The sequence below is a fragment of the Vombatus ursinus genome, unplaced genomic scaffold (genome assembly GCF_900497805.2).
Source record: "Vombatus ursinus unplaced genomic scaffold, bare-nosed wombat genome assembly UNPS02012811.1, whole genome shotgun sequence".
NCBI lineage: Eukaryota > Metazoa > Chordata > Mammalia > Diprotodontia > Vombatidae > Vombatus > Vombatus ursinus.
In genome coordinates, this window is record NW_020952589.1 from 412,220 (window position 1) to 432,644 (window position 20,425).

Here is a 20,425-nt window from a genome sequence, read left to right on the forward strand (position 1 = left end):
CAATCTAATTATATATAGATAGCTCATTTTGAAATAATACCTACATCTATAACAACTTATTTCCTCTTTCCTAAGACAGCTAATTTCTTCCTTCCTTCCTTCCTTTTTTTCTTTCCTTCCTTCCTTTTCTTCTTTCTTTCCTTCCTTCCTTCCCTTCTTCCATTCCTCTATCCCTCCCTCCTCTTTCTTTTTTCTTTCTTTTTTCTTTCTTTCTGATATTCAGTGTCCTGGGCCTTCCAACTCTCTCCAAAGTGTTCATGATGTATGGGTGTGAACCTTTTGACTAGTCAACCAGCTTTTGCTTTCTTTCATTTCTTGATCACAAACCAAGTTTTCCAACATGGTTTTGGTTGTACATAATGTTGACTTAGAGTAGATTTCCTTTTTAAGTACTTCATAGAACTTCTTTACTCCATTTTTTGCACCAGATGTTGGCACATTGGTGGCAATTATTTTCATAATGGTCTGCTTCATGCTTAGGTTCTTGGTGAAAAGGGTAGATGGCTAAGTGTTCCATGGAACAATATTCCTTGTTGCTTTTTGGCACACAGTAAAATGTGGATAAAATGAAGACTTGTTCTGCTTGTTCTCAGAAGGCAGAAATAGGAGCAATAGGTAGGAGTTGCAAATTGACAGATTTAAACCTTATATAAGTCAATCAGTCAATCAACCAGCATTTATTAAGATTCTACTATACCGCAGATGCTGGGGAGGCCAAGACAGCATCAAAATGGTCCTTGGCTTTAAGGAGTTCATATCTTTATGGGAGAGGAGTACAACTTCCTAATGATCAGAACTGTTCTAAAGGGCAATGATCTATCTTAGAAGGTAGTGAACTGTCTCTCACTAGAGGTCCTCAAGAAGAGTATGGTTGCTCACTTGTTAAGAATGTTAGAATAGATATAGGGTTTGGACCAGGCAACTTTCAAGGTCCTTCCTCCTCAGATATTTTGTAACTATTCTATCTCCTTTACGTGTCTCCTGAGGAACACCCCTGAGTTGTCTTTCCATGGAGGTACAACCTGTTTACATCTTCTGGCTTAATTTCTAACAAAAGTATCAATATTACGGAGGTGGTTCATTTCTTCTAGCAGTGTGTCTACTCAGTGGTTGGCCAAAAATCACATACTTAGAGTGTTAACATTTCGGTTAATGTTTGTAGGTGGGTCTAATAATAATGATGATGATAATGTTAGTATTAATGATATCTAATACATATCAATCTTAAAGTTTTGCAAAGCACTTGGCATTATATTATCTTGGTTGACCTGTGAGGTAGGTGTTATTATTATATCCACTTTAGAGATGAAGAAATAGGGGCTCAAAAGTGGTCAAATGCTTCCCCAGCTTAGTGTCAGAGACAGGATTTGAACCCAGGTCTTCTGGACCAGTTCAGCACTCTGACCACTCTGCTGTACCGCTTTCTTAGTTCAAAACAGGTGCGATTCTTGGGGTTCTCTCCTACTTTTTGCACTATTCCATCAGGGTCACTTTGGAAGTGGGAGGGGGCTACATAGGACTTAAGATGATTTTGAATTTTTATTGGTTTGCTGGGTTCTTATGGCAGGGAGAGAGAGAAAGAGACAGACAGAGAGAGACAGAGACAGCCAGAGAGGAAGAGAGGGGAGAGAGAGAGAGAGAGAGAGAGAGAGAGAGAGAGAGAGAGAGAGAGAGAAAGAGGGAGAGAGAGAGAGAGAGATCGCTTAGTGGCTAGCCTTCTGGTGAGAAACCCCTTTGCACGTAGGCTGTTGGGCAGAAGTGGCTAAATCTGTCCTGGGGACCATTATTTCTCTGATGCCCTTATTATAGTCTGTTCTGCACTATAGCTGTTGGATAATTATGGCATCGGATTGCATACTTGCCCATGTGTTCTATCCCCTGCTCTCTCACCCCATCCCTCCCAATCCCCTGGCCACTCCATGAGAGCAGAGAGCAGCATCTTTCTTGGTTCCTAGCGTAGAGTCTATATACAGGAGCTGCTTACTAAATGATTGATGGATGAATGAGTGAATGTATGAAGATTTGGGCACAAAGTAAATGTCTTTTTGCATCGGGTTAAACCCAATACATTCCTCCTAAGAAGCTTGATGACTGAGGTCGTCTTGGAGTGGCAAAAAGCTGGGAGCTCCTGCCTTCGACCTGCACCCCACTCCCCCAGGGTCCCTTCCCTACCTCAGGAGTAGCTATGGTATAAGGGAACTGTCTTTTACCCTGCTGGAGTGCCCTTTCCAAGGTCATGTCTTCTTCCTGCCTAATTGTTTGGTGTTTTTATGGGCGAGTGTAGTGGCCTGTTTTCTCCAAGGAGAGAAAACTGGTGTCAAGGTCAAGGTGGAGGAATGCGTCTGGGGTTATCAAGCCTGAGGGAGGGGCGTAGGGAGACTTTAGCCTCTTAGAGACTATCATTATTAATACCAAGCAGCTTTCTGCTGCTCCTCTGATTAATCAAGGTTTAACACATCAGAACCATCTGGCCATTAGCCAGGCTTGTCAGCAATCTCCCAAGGCTTAAGGGATGGGCCCCTCTTGGTTATGTGGTGGATGTCCAGATGGACTGACCACCTTCTGGAGACTTATTGGGGAATAACAGTGATCTGTGAAATTCTGTAGATTTACTGAGTGCTACCTGTGTGCCCAGCCCTGTGTCAGGCCCCAGTGGGGAAAAAGGAGAAGACATAGACTCTATCTGTCCTTTGGGAGTCCCTATTCTGGTTGGGGTGACAAGATTCACCCACCTGGAACCGAGAACACTGTCAGGGAGGATGGCCATGGGAAGCCATGAAAGAGGAGTTTGGGTGGGTAGGGTGGAATCAGATTGTGGAGGGCCTTGAACGCCAACAGAGGAGTATAGGCTTGAAATACTAGGCAGCAGGGATCCACTAGGGTTCATGAGTTATCCTGACCAAGAATATTGTTGGGGTAGAAATTGAGCTGTTTCCAGTGGGGGGTGGTAATTATTCAATTCAACATACATTTATTAAGCGCCTACTGTATGCAGAATACTTTGTTAGACCCCAGGGAAAAAGCAACATTTAGATAAGACAGGGTTCTTGCCCTCATGGAGTTAATGGTTTAGTAAGGAAATAGGACATAGATAAAAATAATTATAATGCATAATGATATGTGTTGAGTGAACACAAGAGGCATAAGAAAAGTACTATGTGATCTGGGAAAGATGTGGTTGAGGAAATGGAGGAAATTCAGTATTGGCTGAGAACATCAAGACTTCCTTTAGGGCATTTGAATTGAGTTTCAAAGGTGAGATCAGTGGAGGAAGAAGAGGTAAGGAAAAGAGGAGAAGGAGTCCTGGGAAGAGCCTGGGCAAAGGCACATAACATGTAGGGTGTTCATAGAGGAAAATAATCATTGAGCTTGGATGAGATGTGAAGCACATGGAGAGGAGTAGCCTGAGTGAGAGAGGTGTAGCCTGAGTGAGAGAGGTGGAGGGGTGGAGTGGAATTGTGCCAGGTCACAGAGAGTTTTGATCATCAGCCTAAGTAATCAGAACTTTATTCCATAGGCAATAGGGAGCTCGAGTAGAGGAGAGATATAGTGGGAACCATATTGGATTGGAAGAGAAAAAAAATGGTGGAAGGAAGACCTATTAGGAGGATATTGCTGTAGTCCAATCAGATACTAATGGTAGTCTCTACCAGGGCCAGCACCCCCAGGGTCCCATCTCCTACTACATTCTTCCTTCCTCACTCGATCCCTGAAGGGCAGGAGCCATTCCCTCTTCAATATGGGCCATGTCTTTTGACCTGACTGTAGCTATGGTCAAACTAACCCCAGCACCAATGCCACCAACTGCTGCCCCAACTTCACTGTTTTTGCCCAAGGTGAAAGAATTCCTAGTTACATCTCAGTTTGAGTCTTCTTTGTACAAGTATAATTGAAGTCATGTGAGTAGATGAGATTGGCAAAGGAGAGAATGTAGGGTGGGGACAGAACTTTGGCAAAACCCATCTTAGGGAGTGGGGAAGAGAGGGGAAGAAGGAAGAACCAGTGAAAGAGGGAGGAAACTCAGAGAATTGGTGGTTAGGACTCAGCAATATTAGAAAACAAAGCAGGGTAGTGCCCTTCCCCCTTCCCCTTATGTTTACTGCCATATTTACTGTCTCAAATAAATATGGCTCCCTTTGCCAGGGAGAGGAATGTCCCGGTGATGTGACAGACCTCCAGAAGTATTAATGTAATCACTACTAACCAAGGACCAATGTTCCTTTCTGTGGATGAGACCCTCCTCTCCCTCCTCTCCCCCACCCCTGCTCATCCCCCCCCCCCACCATGCAGGGTTGCCGTGGCAATCACTGGCTTCCTTTGAATGTTCCTCCTTCTCTGTATTTGTTTTGTCTCCTCTGCCAGAGCCATGGACTTGTTTATCTTTTGGGCGTATGTTCTTGGGAGACTCCGATCTATTCTTAATACTCACAACAACCAAATATTATTGTTCCCATTGGCAGTCGGAGCTTTGACCTTGTCAATAAGTCCAACAAATGTACCAGCTTACTCCTATTCTTGGCCCCCTCCCAGAGGCAGGCACACTACAGGCACATACAGAAAGAAATGCTTGGGCATATCCCATAGTTTGGTGCATGTAGCTGTTACACGCATGCACTCACCCATGTGCACCCATGTATGGGAGGCCTCTATACTTGTACATACACACACACAGGCACGCAGAGGAAGCTGGGCACACACAAGTGTATTTGTGTACAATACACTTACAGAAATGTGTTCAGCCAGTGTATGTCCTCAAACACATATTGTTTGCACACACATACAAATGCGTCTCTATACACATGCACCCCATGCAGAATGTATACATTTATGTATATGTGGTCACACAATGCAGCCATGCAAGCCATGAAAATACACACATATGGGTACACGAAACACATGAGCTCTTACAATGCATGCACACACTTATGTATTTATATATACACCTCATACCCTTTTATAATACATGTATGCCTCCCCATACCAGGACGTGTGTATTTGCCTCTATATGTCTGCCGGTGCTTATACACACTTGTTCTGTTTCTTTAAAGCCCGCCATATCTTTCTCACAACCTCAGACAACAGAGGCAGGGGCCCCAAGGCAACCAATTTGAGCAAGTCACTTCCTCTCTACAGACCTGAGCTTCCTTTTCTGTGAAATGACTGGGTTGAATTTCATAATCTCTAAGGCCTCTTCTGCCTTTGACATTCTCTGAAGGCTGTGCTTAATTTCCTGCTATTGCTGTCACTGTCCATGGTTGCTGATCAGTGGCTGACCTGGCTGCTACGTTTCTCACTTGCCCATAAAATCTCTTGGCTTCTTCTGGAGGCCCTGGGATGGGGTCGGTTGTTGCCCTGAGATCTTAACCTTCCTCTCGGGCATTCCTCCAGAACAGTGGGTGCTTGGCTGCCAGTAGACACTTTCCCCACTCCCTGTAGCTACCCCAGACCTTTCTTCAGTCAGCATCTTCTGAAATGCCCAGCTCTTCTCTTCAGGCTATTTTCCCTCTCCCATCTCCACCCTGTCATGCCTGGTTGGCACAAATTCTCCCCCTTGGCTGCGGTGCCTCACGCAGTCTGGCAAGTGGCCAAACCTTACTACATAAGGCAGACCCTCTGTAAGGCTCCTCAGCCCTTGTCTCATACTCAGGATGGCTCCTGGACCACCTGTCCTTTTGGTGTAACTGCTCCCCAAGGGCATACTTGATATTCCTGGGGTGAGTTGCCCTCTCTTGACCCACCAATTCCTGCTTGGTCCCTGTTTAACTGCTAAGCACCTCCCGGTCCCTTTGCTGCCCTGTACCAGACTGACCTCATTTACTGTCTGAGAATAAGATGACCTCTCCAGCCAAATGATTTTCCTTTATTCCAAACTCAGACTTGACCTTTTGTCTTTCCAAATGGATACATTTATTTTGGGCATGGGATCTGCTTCCTAGAGCCTACCGCTTTCTGGGAAATGGGCTTAACATAAGAGGAGATATTTATAGATGTTTGGCTGTACAGAGTGTCAGCTGGGAGGCAGTGGGGTACAATGGGGTCACAGGATCCCTGTATTACCTGGGCAAAGCTTCTTTCCCTTCCCATGCCTCAGGCTCCTCAGCTCCCAATCAAAGGGCTTGAACTAGGAAGTTTCTAAGGGCCTTTTCAGATTTGCTCCTGCTCCTTCCCAAACCTTCTAAGTACAAAGACTGTAGAATGTAGGACTGAAAGGGGTCCTCAAGGCCAGCAATTCCCTACCATAATTCACAGAAGGCAAGAGCAGTGAAGGGTCTTGCTTAAAGTCACAAAGCCAGTCAGGAGAAGATCTGAACCAGAATTCTCCAAATCCTCATCCAATGCTCTGCCTCCTGTGACTGCAGGATGGGGCTGAGCCCAGTTTCCTCGTCTCTTCTTGGGTCCCAAAGCCTTTCCTCTTCCTAATATCAGAACTCTTAGCTCCCAGCCATGATCTCACTAGATTCTCACCATAGTTCTGTGACAAGGGCAGGCTAGCCTCCTCACTGTCCTCAGGCATTTCAGTCTGTCACGTCCATCTCTTCCCCCATTTGAGGTTTTCTTGGCAAAGATACTAGACTAGTTTGCCATTTCCTTCTCCAGCTCATTTTACACATGAGGAAACTGAGGCAAACTGGGTTAAGTGACTTGCCCAGGGTGACATAGCTAGTAAGTGTCTGAGGTTGGATTTGAACTCAGGTCCTCCTGACTCCAGGCTTGGTGCTCTATCCACTGTGCCACCTGGACTCATTTCCACCCATATGCCTTTACTCTTACTGCCTCCTCCCCTAGTTTCCTTCCCTGTACCTATCCAGACCCTACCCATCCTTCAAACTCCAGACCAAGGCCCTCCATTCCCATGAAAACATCCTTGACTCCTTCAGCCCACACTAATCTCTACTTCCCACAGGTCTTAAGGCACTTTATACCCCATACCATGGGGTTAAGCTCTTAATTAACTTTTAATTATTTCATGAGGCACATAGAACCATAGAATCTAGAATGACAAAGCTGGTAAGGAACTTGTCCGCCATCTATGTGAAGCAATGTGGCTTAGTGGATAGTACGCTGGGCTTGGGGTCAGGAAGACCTGGTTTCAAATCCTGCCTCTAATATTTAACCAGCTCTGTGACCACAGAAAAGACATTAACCTCTCTGACTCTCAATTTCTTCTTCTGTAAAGTGGGGGTGACAATGACTATATTATTTACTTCTTAGGGTTGTTTTGAAGTTCAAATGACATAATGCATGTAAGATGCTTGAGAAACTTTAAAACTCAATATAAATGTCAGTTATTATCTGAGCTAACATCCTCATTTTACAAAAGGAGAAATTGAGACTCAGAGAGATAGGCAAAGTGACTTGTCCAGGGTTATGGGGTAACCAAGAAACAGGAATGGGACCCAGATCTCCTGAGTCCTAGCTTGATGGTCTTTTTTCCACTCCATGTTTCTTGTTGGTATAGTGATTTCCAATTCTTTGGTGTTTGCTCTTTTCAAAGTCCATACTCTTTTTTTTTTTTTTTTTTGCTGGTCCCTGTGTAGTTAGAGGGTAAATGAGAACAGCTAAGACTTGAGGAGGATGAGGGAATCACATATGGCCACCCAACAAGCCAGAGCCTGACATCCTTGGGATCCTGCATCCAGTTCTTTAGATGCCCAGTGGGGTTTTTTCCTTTGTATCACATCACTCTTCTGATTTGTCTTCTCACTGCTTTGATGGTGGAGAAATTTTGAACATCAAGGAGTGTTTGTAGAAGTGACCAACTCACATCCCTTCTGGCTGGAACATTCTGAGCCTTTGAAATCCCTGAGCTGGTGATACTGTCCCTGCTGAATCTGGCCCATCTCCCATGTTTGGGGGGGGAGAAAAGGGGGGAAAAAGGGGGGGAAAGGGACAATGGATACTCCCTTAGTCTGTGTCAGCGATGAGACTCCTATAGTCTTGATAAAGCGGCCTAGTCAGGAGCCCTTTACGATATGGCCAAGGTCAGCAGCTGGAACCAGAGTTGTTCTAAACTTTCCCATGCTGCTCTGCCAATGCAAATTCCTTAATGTCCTCGTAGACTTGCCTCTAAAGCCATCAACAAAAACCCTAACCAAAACAACAGTGACAACCCCCCCCCCCACTTTGAAATGGGAGAAACAGCACTATTCTCAGAGCTAGGAGGACAGAATGTGAGATCCTAAAGTCTGGCAGAAAGAGAGGGGGCAATAGAGAAAAGGATGGAGGGTGAGGAGTCATGAAGGAGATAACCAGGAAAATGGTGGAGGTTTATCCCCCTGGTCTTAGTGCCAGGAGGCAGCAGTTGGCAGCTTTGCAGGGCTGGATTCAATTATCGACAGTGGCTAAGGGTACATCCATTCCCCAGGAGGTGCCACATGTATTTATTTTGTTTCATTCACTAGATTAAGCAACTCAATTCAACAAATATTTATTCAAACCCTCATTATGCACAAAGCGCTTCTGTTTGATGCTGGGGACAAAAAGTAAAAAAATAAAACAAAACAAAATCAGCCCCTGCCTTCAAGGAACTTACATTCAACTGGGGGGTGGGGCAGGATACAAGGTGTGCACAAGTAAGTATAAATACAAGGTCATTTGAGGTGGAACGTTAGTGATTGGGGCATTAGGAAGGAAGGAGTGGTACCTGAGTTGAACCTGAGAGTCAGGCATGGGAAGGAAGTGCGTTGTGGGCAATGGGGGATGTGTGGAAATGGAATGTTGAGTACGAGGAATGTTAGCCCTTCTGTTTGACTGGCATTCTGTATGCAAGAAGGTGAAATAAGGTTGGGAAGACAGGTTAGAATCAGGGTAAGACTCGAAATGCTAAGCCCAGGAGTGACCTATCACAGAGTCTTACAGATGAAAATGACCTTAAGAACCATTGAATCCAGCCCAGATCTGAACATGAACTACCCCCTACCAACCTACCTGATGTAGTCAGACCTGTGTTTTAGGAAGATTATTCTGGCAGCTGTGTGACGGATGGATTAAAGAGTCTGAGAGACTAATAGGAAATTAGTACAGTAATCCAGCCAAGGGGCTATCAGCCCCTGACCTTGGCTGGTGGTTGTATGAGTGGAGGGAAGGGGGTGGGTGATATGAGGCATGCTTTAGAGGTAGAAATGACAGGACTTGGCATTTCATATGGGAGGTGAGACAAATGTATCATCAGAGATGAATCCAATAGTGATACTCTCCACAGAAATAGGAAAAATTAGGGGGAAGGGCTGAGTTAAAGGGGAAGATGATGAACTTTCTTTTGGACATGTTGGGTTCCCCATTCAGGTGGAGATGTCCAGCAGGCAGTTAGAGATGAGTACTTAGGCTATAAGCATTCTGAGGGTGTAGGAACCATATCTTTGGTACCTTGCAAAACACTTAGCACAGACCGAACTTGATTGGTTTTCTTATAGATGGATAAACTGAGCTTCATGGGGTTCAGGTGATTTTAACTCAAATCAATAGTGGAGATAGAAGAAAACAGGGGATGACTCTCCATTAGCATCTGGGTTGCCTCTCTGTAGGCAGTGTGGGTGTCAACGAAGGGAGGCGTGAGGCTCCCTGGGAGTGGAGAGTGCTAAGTCAGGGCAATTAGAGAGGGAGGCGGAAACAGGCTGGCACAGGAGTGTTGGCACCGTTGCTCGGGACTTTGGGCTATCTCTGCTCAAGGCCAAATATTCCTCTGTCTGGGATTGCGCCAACTATGAGCCAAAACTTGTGAAGGTGAAGGGGAAAATGTCAGTGTTACTATTTAGGACCCTGGCTCCAGGATCTCAGTCTTTTCTGCTTCATGGTCTTTGTCTGCCCCTTCAGACCACTGCCTGGTCTACCTCGCCACTCTCTTCTCTGTCAGGGTGCAGAGCCGTCCCAATATTAGCAAGCTCATCCAGGCACCGCAGAGTACACAGTTGGACACTGGCCTGGAAATGAGGAAATCTAACTTCCTTGGACCTCAGCTTTTCCCTATGTGTCAAATGGAGATATTTATGCATGCCCTCCCTACCTCACAGGGCTATTGTGAGGATCAGATGAGAGTGGTTAGGAAAGTATAAGCATAGATATGAGATTGAGGGGGAAATAGTCCTTATGAGGACTATGAGTCCTAGAACCATAAGACTTTCCATCTGGAGATCATTCTTGGGGAAATAAATGAGAATGGAAAATACAAGTTTTCCTTCAATATGAGGAAAATGGGGAGGGGGAGAACCTTCCAAACAATTAGTTTTTGATGGGATTTCTAGGCTAGTAGAATAGAGGAATTCCATGGACATAGTCAAATATAAGTTTCTTAAAATTTTTTTTAAAAAAGAATTCTGAGCTTAATAAACACTAAATAAGATGTACATTTCCATATACCTAGTTGAACAGGAAAGAAGATTGTACATGGAGGTGTAAATTGGTATCATGGACATTTCATTATTTTTTAAAAGTACATAATACATTCAGCCTGTATTTTTCAAAGCTGTCCTGCTTGTCCGCATTTCCTACTGAACTTTCTTCTTGTTCTTTTCTGTGTTTTGAGAAAAAAATGTTTCAAGGATCCTCCTTTCATCCTTTTCTTTATCTTTTCTTTTTCATTTTGATAACCTTATCACAATGCTCTCCTCACACTCCCTGCTTCCCCAAATTGGCAGTAAGAAAAACAAAACCCTTGTTAAAAAACATGCATAGTTAAGCAAAACAAATCCCTGCATTGTCCATGTCTGAAAATGTCTCTCCTTCCCCATCTTGAGTTTATCATCTCTGTGTCAGGAGGGAAAGTAGCATGCATCATCATTAGCATTCTGGAACTGTGGCTGATCTTTGCATTGATCAGAGTACTTAAGCCTTTCTCAGTTGTTTTCCTTTACAATGTCTTTATTATTGTGTAAAATGTATGTATGTGTGTATATATATGTATGTGTACATATGTGGATGTATGTATGCACGTGTGTGTGTGTATACATACATATATGCACCTATATATACATATATATGAGAGAGAGAGAGAGAAAGAGAGAGAGAGAGAGAATATGATTGTGTTAGATTCTTTGTCACCCCATTTGGAATTTTCTTGGCAAAGATACTGCAGTGGTTTGCCATTTCCTTCTCCAGCTCATTTTATAGATGAGGAAACTGAGGTAAACAGGGTTAAGTGACTTGCTCAGGGTCATATAGCTAGTAAATGTCTGAAGCCATGTTTGAACTCAGGTCTTCCTGACTCCAGGTCCAGTGTTCTACCCCCTATGCCACCTAGCTGCCCTGCATATATTTATTATGCAGATATATTCTCTGGGTTCTGCTCACTTCTCTGCATCAATTGATACAAGTCTTTCCAAGTTTGTCTGAAATCATCTCTTTTTTCATTTGTCATGGAGCCATAATATTCCACTACATTAATAAACCATAATTGGTTTAGCCATTCTCCAGCTGATGGGCACCTCCTCAGTGTTCAGTTCTTTGACACCACAAACAGAGCTGGTATATGGCTTTTTGTAAATATGAATGAATGCGTGAATGCTAAAGCATTTTGTAAGAGCCTTTTGTGTGCCAGGTACTATGCTAAGTGCTGGATTACAATAAGAAGAGCAAGAGAGACAGGCCTTACTCTCAAGATGACTCCATCATAATGGGGAAGATAACATGGGGGAGGGAATACTAGAAGGAGGCTTGGGAATGATTGGGAAGTAAGGGAGAGGCCTGGTTTCATGTAAGATTAGGTGAAAACTCAGCTGCCAAAGCCCAAGAACCAAGGGGTAGAGTCCAGTGGGAGGATAGGGAGGAGGAAAGCATCATGGTCTGGAAATACCTGGGAAACGACCTATGGGCTTTTCTCCCTCTTTCTTTGGTCTCTTAGGGGTAGAGGTTTGGTAATGGTACTGCTGGGTCAAATGACATACACAGTTTAGTGACTTTATAGGTAGAGTTTCAAATTGCCTTCAATAGAATGGCTGGACCTCTTTTCAGTACCATCAACAAAGTATTTGTTGCCTATTATCCCCTCCAACAATGATCGTTTTCCTTTTTTTTGGTGTGTATTTTCTTTACCAATCTGATGGGTATAGGGTGGAACCTCAAAACCTCAAAGTCATTTTAATTTGCATTTCTCTAATTATGAATGATTTGGAACATTTTTCAAATATCTATGGATAGATTTCTTCTTTGAGAACTACCTATTCATATTCTGAACCATCTACCTCTTGGGAAATTGAGCTCATATATTTGAATCAGTTCCTCCTGTATCTTGGATATCAGACCTTTATCAGAGAAACCTGTGGCAAAGTGGTCCTTCCCCCCCCCCCAATTGTTTCTTTTCTAATTTTGTACAAACCCTTTCCAGTTTTTATAATCAAGGATGGTCATTTTATTTGTTGTAAAACTGGATTTTCAGCAAGATGTTCAACAGTTTCTCATTGTATCCTTGTGGCCATGATGGGAGAGATGATATAGTATCGTGTGTGTGTGTGTGTGTGTGTGTGTGTGTGTGTGTGTGTGTGTGTGTGTATGTATGTGTATGTGTATATACACATGTACATAGGTAGGTAGATAGATATAGATATAGCTAGCAGGGCAGCTAGTTGGCACAATGGTTAGAGTGTCACACCTAGAGTCAGGAAGAACCCTCTTCTTAAGTTCAGATCTACCCTCAGACACTTACTAGCTATGTGACCCTGGGCAAATCACTTAACCCTGTTTGCCTTAGTTTCCTCATCTGTAAAATGAGCTGGAGAAGGAAATGACAAACCACTTAAACATCTTAGCCAAGAAAACAGGATCACAAAAAGTTGGACACAACTGAAACATCAGAATAACAAATACATATACATACACATACATACATATATACACAGAACACATATATAATAGGTCCTTAAGATGAGTTTTTAATGGATTCATGTCAACCTGGAGGGAAATCTCTAGTAAAATGTCCCATGAATCCATGCTGGGATCTATCCTACTCAACATATTTATCAATGACTTGGACAAAGGCATAGACAGCGTGTTTACCAAATATGTGACTTACAGAAAGCTAGGTCGGACATATTGGATTATGGATTTGGAATCCAAAAAGACCCAGACAGGCTAGAATGATGGGCCCTATCTGACGCGGCCACTGCAATGGTGAGCATGAGACCAGCTCAATACTCTTAACCTGGAGGCGCATTGATGAGGCGGGAGACAGCAAGATAGCAGAAGCTCTGTTTATTAAGTGCTAGTAGCTTTCTTTTATATCCTTAGTAACACCTGACCAAAGCATGATCTCCATGTAATAGCCAAGCACAAAATCTGCTGGACACCTGCAGCCCTTGTGTCAGCGGTATGAGTAGGACTTTTCTCCCAATGAGAGAAGAGCCGAGCCAACCGTGGGAGCTGCGTGTCAGCAAAGGAGAGGTCTTGTGAGACTTCCTTGTTTTTGCCACACAACAGGTTGTGACCCTCAGCTTCGGCCAAGAGAAGCTAGAACTCCCATGGGAGAATTCTCCCAACACTTATCTAATAAGATGAAATTTAATAGTGAAATCTACAAAGTCCCACCTCCATTTGGGTTTGAAAAATCAACTGTCGTTGTCAAAGATGGTAGAAAGGTAGCTAGACAATGGTCCCAATGACAGACTCAGTGGGAATCAGCAGTGTGATATGACAGTTTAAAAAAAAGGGGCAAATATGATCTTAGGCAAATGCATGAAAGATTTGTGATTTCATAAAGGTAGACTTCTGGTGTTGCGGCAATCCTGATCGAAACTGTCTATGAGTAAGTGCTTACAGAGACAGGAAGTTGAATGACTTTCCCAGGGTCTGACAGCCAGCAACTGCCTGGGCTGGATTTGAAGCCAGCTTGCTTTGCTATCCTGCTTCCATACTCTGAGGTTAGGTAGTGAGGATAATCCCATCCTCCTCTGGCCTGTTCAGATCACCTTTAGATTACTGTGTTTGGTTTGGGGGTGTCGAGAAAGTGGATTGTGTGACTGAGTTTGGAAAGGACGTCAACCCAAGGACTTGATGGAAAGAACTGTGAATGTTTACCCTGCGGAAGAGAAACTTTTGGGAGCACATGATAGCTGTTTACAAGTAAGGGCTATCATGTGAAAAGAGAGATTAGACTTGTTTTTCTTAGTCCTCAAAAGGCAAAACTAAGAACAAAGGATGTACTTAGTGCGGAGACAAATTTTGGTTCAGTAAAAGGGCCATTGATTTAGAACAGAAGGGGACCTTAGAAGCCAATCCTCTTTTTACAGATGAGGAAACTGAGGCACTATGGGTCAGTGACTTGCCCAGGGGTCACACAGTAAAGGTGGGATTGAAACCCCAGGGATTTTTGATTCCAAATCCATTCCCTTATCCACTGCCCACTCTGCCACTCGAAACAAATAATTAGATCTGTCTAGCAGTATGGCATGATGGGGAGATCACTGGATTTAGTCAGAGAACTTTGGGTTCAGATTCCTGGTTCTGCTACTTAGTATCTGTATGACTTTGGACAAGTAACTTAACCTCCTGTGCCTGATTTTCCTCATTTGTAAAATGGGAGGGTTGTACTCAATGAATGACAAAGTCTCTCCCACATCTAAGGCTTTGAAGCTATAACTAATGAAATGGATTGTTTTGGACGTTCTCTAGGCCCACAAGTCTCCAAGTGGAAATTAGATGATTACTCATCCGGTTTGTTGTAGAAAGAATTTGTTCTGCTGATCAGAGTTGGACTAGTGACCTCTGAGGCCCCTTCTAGCTCTGAGGTTTTATGATTCTATTATTATTTCATCAGACTTAGAGGGCAAGGGAGAACAGAGCATTCATTTTGACTATGAGCAAGGAAAGGTCAGGATCACAGGGCACTGCTGGGCCTTCTGAAACTTGGGCCTCTGGGCAGCTGAGGGTGGGGATGGAGGAAGACAGGCTGAGGCTCCTGAGGACCTGGAGAAGTAGAGGGACAACACTTCAGTGAGAAACACTGACCTTGGCTGCCAAAGCCATTTGGATGAGCTATATTATATTAACCTTTTAGACCAGCAGATGAGTGGTCAGGTTGAAAACACAAAGCACTACAAGAGACTTAGATGAGTGACTTAAAAGACAATAGATGTTTATTGATGGATACCCAGGAGCAGGTGGTTACTGCAGCCCTGCTGTCTCTTACCACTGACCCTGAGAGACAGCTAAGTACTGCAGTGATTAGAGTGCTGGGCCTGAAGTCCAGAAGACTTGAGTTCAAATTTGGCATCAGACATTTACTAGCTGTGTGACTCTGGGCAAGTCACTTAACCTCTGTTTGCCTCAGGTTCCTCAACTGTAAAATGGGGATAAATGTAGCATCTATTTTCAGGGATGTTGTGAGGATCAAAGGAGATGATATTTGTAAAGCACTTAGCACAGTGCCTGGCACGTAGTAGGCACTTAATTTACGCTTGTTTTCTCTCCCTCTCTCCCTCCCTTCCTCCCTCCCCTTCCTTCCATCTCTGGCCATCTCATTAAGCACAGGTAGCTCTGAGTCTCACTGTCCTGCCCTTGGAAGGATGCTTGGCATGTCTGATATCAAATGCATGGCAAAAGTCAGAGAGTGGCCTAAGAGCTGAATTGGCCCAAGTCCTTCTCAAAGGAGAGGTTTTATCCTCTGAAAGAGGACAGAAAAATAACGGCAGTGCCCTTGTTGCTTCTCCTGGGACAGTCTTTTTTTCCCTCTTTGGTTTAAATGTGTTTTATTTTAGTCACCCCCATGACATGTTTTAAAAAATGATGTCTCAGCTCCAAATAAATCTAGGTAAAAAATAAATGAATAAAGGTCAAGATGACATCAGTTCCTAGGATAATCTTGCAGCAAAGGAAGAAGGAGTCCAGGAGAAACTTGTGACATATCTCTTGGAAGTGTCTACTGTAGCTGAGATAAACAGAACCTCTCCCACCCCCCAACTCATTTTTTGGGTTATGTCCTCTACACCATCCCTGACCTTAGGCAAGTTTCTTCTATGTACTATGCTATCCACTTGGCCACACTCCCTCTCCTAGGCTAAGAGGAAGGTGGGGCCTCCTAATCTATTACATTAGATTAGATGACCTCAAAGTTTTCTTCCAACTCAAAACCTAGGATCCCATGATCCCCCGTTCAGAAAGGGAGAACCTTCTCACAGGGAACCTGTCCTAGGATCTCTAGCCTCCAACTGCTGGGTGAGGGCAGGGCTGAGGCTCAAAGTGGGGCGAAAAGAATATGGGGGTCAGGTTGAGGGGCATCTCTGAATACGGTGGGGTTAGCTGTGGAGGTATGAAGGATGCTGCCCTGGGCAAACTGGCTCTCCTGCTTTGAGTGGGCTGAATTGCTTGAAGATGATGGGGATGGTGAGGGATGATGTCAGAGGCCAGGTGCAGAGCAGATGTCTACCACGGATGTGGGCAGCCCTGGCTTGTCAGGTGCCACTGATTGAGGAGAAAAATCTCTGATGCTTCATTGGATCTCAAGACTATAACTAACACTGCCTGATCCCCATCTATCCACAGCACTAGAATTCTCTGAGGAGGTATTTCTCAGCTCCCTACACCAGCCTACCTCATTCCAGAAACATTACCCTGCTCTTCCTCATGTGTTGGTATCATTCCCCGGGATTTCCTTTTGACTCCGTCTCTAAGCAATTAGAGCAAATGACCATTAGGGTTAGACGATTTCCTCTGAATTAACTAGTTCTATCCCCAGGTGGATTTGGATCCTCCCATTCAGGGTGTTCTGGCATTGCCTACCAACTCCCCTACCCCCAAGATGCCCTCTGTCCCCTGCTTTATGGGAGCTTTCTCTGAATGAACAAATGGCAGGGAGTTACAGGGTTTCTGGAAAGGGAGGATAGCTGGTGATCACACCCAGATGAAATCTGGAGGGGCCTTCCGGGAAGAAAACTCACCCTATGAAAATTTAGGTTTAGGAAACTGGGAATTGGGTGGTTGGCTGGATGTGAGTGTTTACTTAGGGAAATAATGAGTTGTTTTATAGAAGTCACTCCAGGGGATATTTAAATAGCCATCCTCCCTGCTCCATTTGAAGGAGGATTGACTTAATGGGACACCTTACCCAGGTCCCACTTCAGAAGCCTGCCTGGATGTTGTGATGGCCTCCACAATGGCTGGCCCAGGGAGTTGATGGGAAATAGGAAATGTTTATTCCAAGAGCTTGCGTATCTGACTGGAGCTGTGTCTCCAGCCTCTTCATTCCTTTCTGTGTCTTTTTCTCCTTCCTTGAGGCAGCTGGATGACCATAATGGATAGACTTGGAGTCCAGAGGAACTGAGTTCAAATTCTGATTTAGATGCTTCCTAATTGTATGACCTATTTAGAATTATCAAAGACACCAGTTCTATTGAAATGTAGTTGTCAAAATATTTTTTAAATATTGAAAAAGAAATAAGATCAAAGACCCAAGATTATAAATCTCTGGACAAAGCATCTATAGAGGGAATTTTTTTTTTTTGGTTAGGCAATGGGGTTAAGTGACTTGCCCAGGGTCACACAGCTAGTATAGAGGGAATTATAAGGGAAGATATGGGGGCCCTCAGGGATAGGAACTTTCCCAGAGCCTTTGAAATCCTATAACTTATAGGTGATGTTGGAAGGAGGGGATATACCCTATGTTGTAATGGATTGGGACTGGGAGGAAGACTTCACCCTTCACCTAGGGGAAAGGATCTGGGTTATCTTGAAATGAACCTATCACGCTGTTCTGATTCTTTGGAGACAAAGGGCAGAGCTATTCCTCTGGGCCTGCCCAGCAGGTAAGACTAGATCTATTGTAAACTAGGATGATGTGTGACTGGCTGGTCTTGGCTTCCCAAGGGCACAGCTCTCCTTTGTTTCTCAACCATCCAGTTCCTCCTCACTGGGATGCCTGGATGACCACATTATCTTGGATGTCCTGAGGACAGCAGATATCTCCTCCCTTCTTGTCTTTTTGACTAAGTGTGAAGGAGGTGAGCCCAGGTTCTATTCTGGGCCACATCCAAGGATTGGAAGAAAACAGAGTCTGTGTGGCTCAGGAGTCCCATCTCTTCCAGAGACTCCTGGGTCTTGGAGGCCTCTTTCTACCCCTGGGTTCTAGTCCTAAAGTCCTGGCCCCTCCATGTCCAGGTGTCTTTTTCTGGATACCAGAGATGTCTTGATTCTCTCTGCCTGATTTCAGTTGTTCTTCCTTCCCTCCTCTGGTGAGGCTAAGCTTCTCTCCCCTCCTAGCCAAGTCTGAAGAAAGTGATCCCTTGACCAGTGGTCAGTGTCTTAGTCCAGCCCTCCAGATCTCTCTCCATCCCACCCTCTCCTTCCCAAGCCCCCTTGACTTTCTCAGCATCCCACAGCACTTACACATTCATTCCTTTCATTTGCAGCTGTTCTTTATCCTTTGCCCTGGTGCCTTGTTCCCACTTTTGATCTATTGTTTGAGTTGGGACCAGCAATCATTTCCCTTCTCTGTTTCTCTCTTTTGACACTTGCTGCTGAGACAGATAAACACAGCTGTTTAGTAGAGAGGTCCAGAAGTCAACTTCAGGATCCCAGCTGGGGCAGCAAAGAGAGAGGAACACACCGTGGGACTGGGGTTGGGAAGAAAGAGGAGCCCGACTTTCCTGGCACTGGAGGGGAGTGAGAAGGGGCCCTGGGGAGCTCTCTGGAACAGTTGTGCCCTGCAAGGGTTGGGTGACTTGAATAAATCCCATATCCCATCCTTGAGCAGTGACAGGATCACAAGATATTGGATTTGGAACTCAAGGGGACCATAGAAACCACTGAGTCCAACTTCTTCATTTTACAGATGAGAAAACTGATGCAGAGGCTAAGCTAAGTGATTTTCTCTGGGCCACACAGCTACTGAATGTCTGATGTAGGATTTGAACTTGGATCTCTCTGACTCCAAGTCTAAGGTTCTATCCATTGAGTTCTCCCCCCCCCCCCACCAAAGGTATCCAATTCTATGCTAGACTCTAAAGGGGCAACAGGAGGGAAAGAATCTGGGGCTGCCCTTAGGAATTGGAAACACAAGACTGGCATGTGGGACCTTGGGACAACAGTGCATGAATGGAGAGCAGCCTTTTCTAATTTCCTTTGGTTGGGGGAATACTTTGAGGCTTGAAATATTCTGGAGGCACCTACACATGCTGTTCTGAGGGGCTGAGGGGTGTGGAAAAATGACTGGATAGTAGGGGGCTGGGGAAATTTAAGAGAAAAATAAGGAAATTAAGTTTATTTGTATATTTTAAAAGTACATCATCAGTGTTCATTCATCAGTCCATTTGTTGGCTTGTTTATTTATTTATTAATTAATCAATAAACGAATGAGTTTCCCAATGCTGATTGACAAGGAAGCTTTGAGCAGCTTCCATTTCTGACTCCAGATGCTTTGACCCCTTTGGACTTCCTCTTCCTCTCCCCTACTCCCTGGGCCTCCCCATATTGCTGCTGAACCTGACTGGCTTTAGCTGAGCTCCTCAACTCAAGGGACCCATCACCCTTCACCTCCCTAGTAGCTGGGACTGCAGGGGTGAGCCATCACATGCTCAGGATTTTTGAGAGGTTTATATAACTTAATGCTCCACTGAAGTCCTACCCTGGTACTTGTGATGGTGAGTTGATCTTGGATTCTCAAGAGTGGCACCTATGGAATGCATGCTCTTGTAGATTTTACCAAGCTAGACAGTCTCCAAGTATGGCTCACCAATGAGTTGCAGGTCTGTGGTGCAAGGAACAGCCTTGATAGGTAGGGCAAGGTTCATCATGAGAAGGTTGGACACCAGGAAATGCCTTTCTTTGGCTCCTTTGAGATGTAAGGCGCTTTACATGTATTATCTCATTTGATCCTTACAACCATCCTGTGAGATATGTGCTATTATTGTGCTCATTTTACAGATGAGGAAATAGAGGCATTGGGCACCCTAGAAAGAACAGAGGCTCTAGAGTCAAGAAATCTTGGTTTTTCTTGTTTTTTAATCCTACCCTTGGTGTTTACCATCTGAGTGACCTTGGACAAGTCTCTTAATCATCTATCTATCTGTAAACTAAGAGGGTTGAACTAAACAATCTCTAAGGTCCCTTCCAGGTTTAGGACCCTATGATCTATGAACCTAGGTTCAAATCCCAACTCCAATACTAAACATGACCTTGGACAAGTAACAACCTCTTCAAGCCTCAGTTTCCTCATGTGCAAAATGAAGGGATTGGATTAGAAGGCCACTGAATTTTCTTCCATCTTTCCATCTTTTGTGGAGCAGATAGATGCCTACCAACAAGAAGACAGACCCCCAAGTGCTGACCCAACATTCAACACATCTGCCATGTGTTGGCAGGGCCAAGGGACACTCAAGACAAGGGCCCAAACTGAATGTTTAGGAGAACCTCACCTAGGAAGGAAGGGTTTCTAGGTCCTTTCCAGGATATTCTGAGACAGTTCAGAGGAAACCTACCCACAACTCCTCAAAGCCACTTCCCTCTC

The 20,425-nt window shown here is 44.4% G+C and overlaps 1 protein-coding gene across 1 annotated transcript in view; it reads left to right on the plus strand.

The window, feature by feature from the left end:
- SEMA7A (semaphorin 7A (John Milton Hagen blood group)) overlaps window positions 1-20,425 on the plus strand; it is a 64,798-nt gene that overhangs the window by 11,483 nt on the left and 32,890 nt on the right. The window lies entirely within an intron of this gene.